Source organism: Hippoglossus stenolepis, chromosome 10 (assembly GCF_022539355.2).
Source record: "Hippoglossus stenolepis isolate QCI-W04-F060 chromosome 10, HSTE1.2, whole genome shotgun sequence".
Lineage (NCBI taxonomy): Eukaryota > Metazoa > Chordata > Actinopteri > Pleuronectiformes > Pleuronectidae > Hippoglossus > Hippoglossus stenolepis.
In genome coordinates this window covers 13,609,562-13,616,543 of record NC_061492.1, presented here as the reverse complement: position 1 = coordinate 13,616,543, position 6,982 = coordinate 13,609,562, and positions in this window count along the sequence as shown.

The window sequence follows — 6,982 nt, the reverse complement described above, 5'->3', positions numbered from 1 at the left end:
TCATCGTCACCCTACATCCTCCTTAAAGATGAGGTGAAATCAAAAACCTCCAAAAGGTTCAAAGCCCAACAACAACTACCACGTCCACAGGCTGTTATGTGCCCTCACATTCCTCGGGACTGTGTGATGACAAAGTGTTCATCAACACCGGCCTCAGACCCGTCATCATCTCAGCGTGTACAGTGGCCTTACGTCTGACCCCCGTGCCACTGTACTACAGAGGACAGCTGACATGCTGGCCGACTACTAGCAAACTATGTGACCTTGGCTGCGTCACACAGAGGCGATACATGCCACCTCCTCACACGTGCAGGGTGCAGAAATTACTTTTCAGAAAAACACCTCACTGTTTTAAAAAGGCTTTTAATCTGACAGGGACAATTAATTGGCCATAAATCATCATCTAAAGTATAAGGGGAATTAAGGAAATCTTAATTTGTAATCTATCAAACCTTTAATTCAAACTTGATGAGCAACTTTTTCCACCGTTGTCTAAGTCAAAGGATTGAACCTGAACTGTTATTATGCTGAAATTGACAAAGAAATCGACATACTTTTCTAAATTCTACTACAAACAGAAGATGCACAATGCAGGGAAACAGTCTGTTATTATCAGAAATGGTGTTGGCTGGTGGAGGGATGTGGTGGCTGCGGAAAAGAGCAGGTGCTTTCACACAGAGTGGGCGTGGTGTGGAGGAAGACGCGGGTGTATTACACATTGTGGGCGTGCTGCGTCACACACACCACGCGCCTGCGTTGTGGCTTCGCTCAGAGGTGTAATGCCTGATTAGGGGATTACAGGAAAGTGCTTCTTTGCAGTTCTGTGAGAAACAATTATTAACATGTTGGTGTCTCTAATCCTGGATAAACACAGCTTTTCAAGAACAACAGCGAGTCTTTCTTCCCCTCTTTTAAAAAAAAAAAAAAGAAATGTGTTTAAACCCCGTAGTCACTTGAACTCCAAAGCCTAACTAATACCAGCAGAGGAGACAGGCCAGTCGTGTGGAACACTGTCATTACAGAGGTTGTGCACTTGGTGGAAGACATCGCCGGCCAGCAGGCCTTCACGTCAGAGGGGAAATCCAAATTGAGCTCAGGGAGAGGAAATCATTGTGTTGTGCAGTGCTTGTTGAAAGGGCATTAGACTGAAACATGTTCACAGCCTGTAATCTTTTATTTGTTTGTACACTTGTCTCATGTAATCTGCTTTCAAGTAATACAGAGACAATTTCCTAAGTCATGCTGGGGAGCTCATGAATAATGGATCCAGGTGGGACGGTATCACAGGGACTAATGTCAGGTTGACACTGCGTTCCACTGAATTTAGCTTTTCTGTTAATTTGTTAAGGTGTGGGACTTAAAGTCGTGTTAGTTTGCATGATTCATCTGTGTTTGTTTGTCTGTTGGTTATCAGGAATACACAAAAACTATGAGACGAATAATCATGAAAATTGGCGGAAGGATTTTGTATAGGTCAGAGAAGAACATATTAAATGTTGGTGCAGATCCAGATCAGCATTGTGAGAAAGTATTTTTTTAACATTTTCGCTTTATTCATGATACGTTATGCTGAAAATTCAAGCACGTTTAAGAGACTGATATTTATGTGTGTGTGCAATTTGGTGCAGATCCAAATGAAAATCTGGATCTAGTGAATTTAAATGTGGTTTCATAAGGGCTCTGTACCAATCTAGTTACATATAAGAGGCAGCTTAGTCTCTTAGTGGACGACTAACGGGTCTGTTTTTCCACTTTATTTAAAGATTGAAAATCACAGTGAGGCTAAACTGACACAGTACCAGGCCACAACAGGTCAACATTGTGACTATCAGACCTATAGGCAGTCAAATCCCAGAGTGTCATTGAATAAGGCAAATTTCCTTTAGGAGTCAACGAATTAAACGTAAAGAAAAAAAACTACATTTCCAGAACATTTAGTGCCAGTTGTGTCAAGCAGGAAGCAATCAACACACTGCTGATGCCTGAGCTACCAATCTACAGTTCCCACTCACACACACACATACCTGCACACAGCTACAACACACACACACTTTATCATTTCAGTGTTGCCTGTGGCTCTGCACATCAAAACAACCTGCGAGTTTCATTTCCGACCCCCTTGAACCTGCTGACTGGCCATTTTGTCCACTAGCTGCCACTTTGAGCAGTACCTCCTCTCACGTCGTCTCTCCTGCCGCCACTGTCGCTCGGTTTGGTCCTGAGAAGAGATGGTTGATGATACATTCACTCACATGGCTAAATACATGTCAATACTAATATAGTGGTGTAAACCTCATATAGAATGTAGTGTGACGATGTGTTTTATTGACTTCTGTGTAAGTCGAGAGTCGTACCAGTGAGCATCACCCTGGGTCCACTCCACTGAAGGGGGGCAGGGCGAGTGGAGTCCTAAAGGTGCTGAGGATGTGTTGTGCCCATCTGGCAGGGCAGGGTTTAGCCCTAATCCCAGAGGCCCTCGGCAGGGGAGCCCCAGACTGTTGATCACTGCCCCCCTGCTGGCACCCCACACACTCCTGACCTCAAACACACGGACCCCTGGCACAAGAAAAACACAACATCTGCACATACACTGCACAGCCCACTGGTGATTGAGTGTGCAAGACCTTCCTATTCCACAAATATTTTCTCATCTTTCAAGGTGTGTGTCAGTAGTGAGCGAGGAGATTTTATGTGCAGCGGAGCCGTAACAGGCTTAGGTAGCTGCAGTGCACGAATACAAACAGACACTGTGAAAGACAAGGAGGACGTATGACCCCCGAACAGGGAAATACAGAAACATACCAACACGCATGCAGAGGGCGCGCAGGCTTGTTTTTGTGAGGCAATATGGAATAACACATTTATCAGACACACAAGTAGAGTAAATACACACACACACACACACACATAATTACAAAAACATAGACAGATAGGCAAACACACAAAGACACCCAGAAGCAGTCACCCAGCCATACACACCACACACCTAACCACCGATAATCCCCTAGACACAGGAACACACACACACACACTCACAGAGCATCATTATGTTTATCACTGTGAACCAGCCCACCGACACCCATCACTCTAATTCCATTTGTCTGTTTAGATTCGTTTTGCTTTAATCCTCCCTTGTTTGTGCACATCTGCAAGCACTGCAATAGTACAGACGCAGCGAGATGAGAGGGAGAGAGAGAGAGAGAGAGAGAGAGAGAGAGAGAGAGAGAGAGAGAGAGAGAGGACGGAGAGCAGAAAGACAGGAAGAGAGAGGAGAGAGAGAGAGAGAGAGAGAACTCGCAGGGAGCACTCCCCCTACTGACACCCTGGTCCCTGTAGCTCCAGCAGAAGGGGGCAGACAGGCGTATCTCCTTGCCCAGGGAGAAGCTCCCTGTCCCAGCCACGGAGCCGCCGCCAGGCCCGCAGGCCCCTGTAATCACTGCAAACAGTCAAACATCCAGTCACACAGGCTCTTACACCAACACAACATTACAGGCTTTTTACACAGTATTACACCACATCTTATTATCCCATTCAAGTCCCTCTATTAGCTCAATTGGATGGTGGGATTTTCATTTGTAAATTGGGGGATTTTAGATTAGCTCGTCTGTCAGTGATGAAATGCCCCCTGAGACTGTGAATTATGTGACCAATCACATATGAATCAATGCGTACACACGCCACGCTGCATGAATGGATGGTGTCAGGAGGGAGAAATGAAACTACTTCAAATCTAGATTATGTACAGTGAATATGCCGCATCACAGATTTGATCAGTCTCAGCTCTATGGCTGCATGGTCATAGGTTACATCCGTCACAGTCCCCTCACAGGATGCTGAACACAGGCATGGGAATCATCCTTAATGAGTCGACAAAACGTGAATGACACCATTTTTTCCTTGTAGCTGACAATGAGCATGTGCCGGCTTTAACGTGGCATCATATTCAGGTCTAATGGAGAATTATTAAAGAGATACACATTAGCTGCCATACACACCTAGCAGCAACATTATGCAGAACTGAAGCGGGTTGGTTGAAAGGAGGCGAATGAATTACCCCCTCTTCCTCCCCAGGCCCTCCATTCAGACACGGAGCGCGCGAGAGAGAGAGAGAGAGAGAGAGAGAGGGAGGAGTGAGAGGAAAAAAAAGGCACCCCGAGCTAGTCGAGAGCCCGGCAAATTATGAAAATGCCTCTCTGTGTCCTAAATGGAGGCCGAGCTCTTTAATGTGGCACAAAATTAGAACCTGGGGGAGGAAGTGTGGCCCGCTTGATTGGCGAAACCCCTCCTGGCCCACTACCCTCCCATCCTCCCCCCCCTCCCTGCATCTCTCTCAAAGCACACAGAGATATTATCCTGTGCCTGGTAGCGCTCTCTTGTATTGGGGGAAACTCGAGGACCCCAGAGAGAGCCCAGGGGCGTCCATAAAGGTGCCTAATTTGTCAGTTTACTCCTCAATTATTTAAATAGATCTAAGAAGAGAGCGGAGAATGGGGCTTTTTCTGCCTCTCCGCAGTCAAAGCAGAGAGAGACCTTTCTCCACGGTAGCCATTTTCAATTACGCTCTGCACTGCTGTCTTTGATATACATAAGTGCCATAGTGGAGAGGGGCTGTATCAAATAAACAAATGTGTGTACACAAGATAACAACCAAAACTCGGGGATAATATTCAGTTCGCTCTGAAGAACTCCAAAGTTATTTCACATACGCAAATTTACAGATTAGAGCAAACTTTACTGTGCACATACTAAACACACAGACACACATTGAAGCATGTACATTAACTAATATGTTGTAAACAGATATACACATGAATTTACACATTTATCGTTGAGGATTAAAGAGAGGTGATAAGAGTGAGGGCCTATTGTTACTCATTCCTCTGCTTTTCCACTCACACCATCAGGATACAACCCCCCCACTCCCCACTTTCCAATCAGCACCTCTAACCCAGAAAGAGAACCAGCTCCTACCAGCCTGGCAATGCCAGCCCTCAACCAGAGACCACTAGGGGTACGCGAGGCCTGGGGGCCAGAGATTACTGAGCGCTTGAAGATTGATCCTGGAAATGGAGATGTCGCATTCCCCAACCCTCTGACCTCTAATCCCTCACATATCTGCCTCCATTGTTTGATTTGTTTTCGAAGGGTGAGGTCGTGCAGGCTAAGGAGGATGAAGATGCTGTGAATGATGAGGGTGCCCACACAGGGTCCGAAGGTGACCTTATCTCTCACAGGCATTTGGCGGGAGCTGGTAAAGAGCCCTCTCAAGGTCTGAATGCTGCGCCGCAGACCCCAATTGAGATGAATGCTTGTCTGTGCAACAACAATCACTTTCAATAAGCTCTATATCAGCAGCGAGGCCATCGCTGGGTCCTGTGGCAGCACAATAGTCTGGCTGTGCCTACACAAGGATGTGTGACAATGGTCGCTTAAATACAGGAAAGACTCTTACAAACAGCAAGAACACATTTTGACACAATAGATGAGAAGCCTCCCAAATACAAACAAGAACTCAATGAAGGCTGCTGCAAACACCTGTACAAATAAACTCAGTCTGCAAACACACTGTACCTGGAGACACACAAACAGTGGCCACCACACACTGAGTAACGCACAGCAAGAGTGACGGCAAACAAGAACCTGAGACGAGTCCGTCGTGTTGTCAAGTCAACACAGACTGTGCTAATGGGCCTAATTCTACCCAATACACGTTGATAGGAAAATGTTTATTTTAGCTAAAATAACAATAGTTTCAAATGTGTGAAAAGATTAATACAGGTAAAGAAGGACTTTTAATTAGGAGTCAACCAGACGACAAGAAGAGTTGCAGTTTCAAATAAACCTGCAACTTTGTGCACCAACAACAATCCCGAGCTAAAAATACGTGTGGAGAGGAACTGGCAACCTCCACAAAGATGGGTGGCACCTCGTAAACATCCTTGAAACAGGTTTCTCATGCTTAGGAGAGGGATCTGCAGGCAAAGTTTTTCAGAGTGCAAGATTCTGCAAAATCTGTGGCCAGCTCAGTATATCATGCCTCTCACACCCTCTATTCTCTTCCCAAACACTAACCAACACAGCCCGGCCCTCCGCCTCCCTCCACTCCAAGCTTCCATCCAGCCAGAGAGAGGAGAGGAGATAGGCCCAGTTGCTAAAGCTGTCTTTTCAGCCCCTGCTCCCGCTCGGTCTATCTGAGATACACAGCAAGCGGAGGTGTCGCTTTTCCGCTGGCATTTCGGACAGTATCTACTTATAGACGGGAGAAAAAGAGAAAAGAAAAACAGAAGGGGTATTATCAGGGAGGGATGAGAGCAGCAAAGGCATTTTGTCTTTTTATTCCCCTCCTAAGCCCTGGGCTTTGCTCCCAATCCGATTGGTCGATACGGCCAGGGATGTAAATGAAATGCAAAGAGGAATAAGGCTGGCTTCCCATCTCCAGTGTGTGCCCCCCTAAGTCCCCCCCACCCCTCTTTTTTCCTCCGTCTCACTCTGTCTTGCTCTCTGGGCTGTTTATGGTGTTGTGTTTCTGTCCCCCATTCACAGACTTGCTGCTCTCTCCCCGTTTCCGTCTCACCCTCCACACTCTGCCTCATCCCTCCTCCTCCCCCCTCCCTCGCTCCTCTCTCGCTGCATCCCTCCCCGCTCCCTGGCTGGGCACACAACTCTTATCTCCTCAGACGCCCCACATTCCAGCGTTGCCGTGGCTCCCTGCCTGCATCCCTGGTCACGGCGATTCCATGGGTTCCCACAATCCTCGGCAGCTTGCTGATTTAGGGTGGGCAACTGACTCTCAGAGACAGGGGAGAGCAGAGAAACAGAGGGGTTAGGGAAAGACAGGGTGAGAGGGGATGAGGAGGCAGAGAGAGGGTGGGAGAAAAGGGACGACAAAGGGGAGGACAGGAAGAAAGTAAAGTATGAAATAACACAAGGGCATGAGACAGGAGGCAGAAAATGACAGTAAACATAAAAACACTCTTGAAGA